Below are 367 nucleotides of genomic sequence, written 5' to 3'. Positions count from 1 at the left end.
TTACTGGCTAACAAAACTGGCCTAGAATCCTAAGCAGATCCTTGGAGCATTGAATATCTGATAAAGGTTGACAAAAAAATGAGTGTACAGATTCAAACATAATTTTGAAACAACAATTTCTGAAGAGAAATTTGACTTATGAAAAGTTTTACATATTTGATGCTATGAAAGCAGGTTGACATGAATATTTTACAAGTATCACTGTGGTTTCAGTGAGGGACAACTGGATATAAAAAATTGCAGGGGTGAATCAGGCAATGGTCCACATTGAAATTGTACAAAGAGTATGATAAGGACATCTGGTCATGAGTATACAAACCACTGGAAGCTGTCAAGCTTCAACATAATAATCACTGATCCATGAGGT

Source organism: Penaeus monodon, chromosome 25, assembly GCF_015228065.2.
Source record: "Penaeus monodon isolate SGIC_2016 chromosome 25, NSTDA_Pmon_1, whole genome shotgun sequence".
Taxonomy (NCBI): domain Eukaryota; kingdom Metazoa; phylum Arthropoda; class Malacostraca; order Decapoda; family Penaeidae; genus Penaeus; species Penaeus monodon.
The sequence above is the reverse complement of the archived record's forward strand: the minus strand, read 5'-3'. Positions refer to the sequence as shown.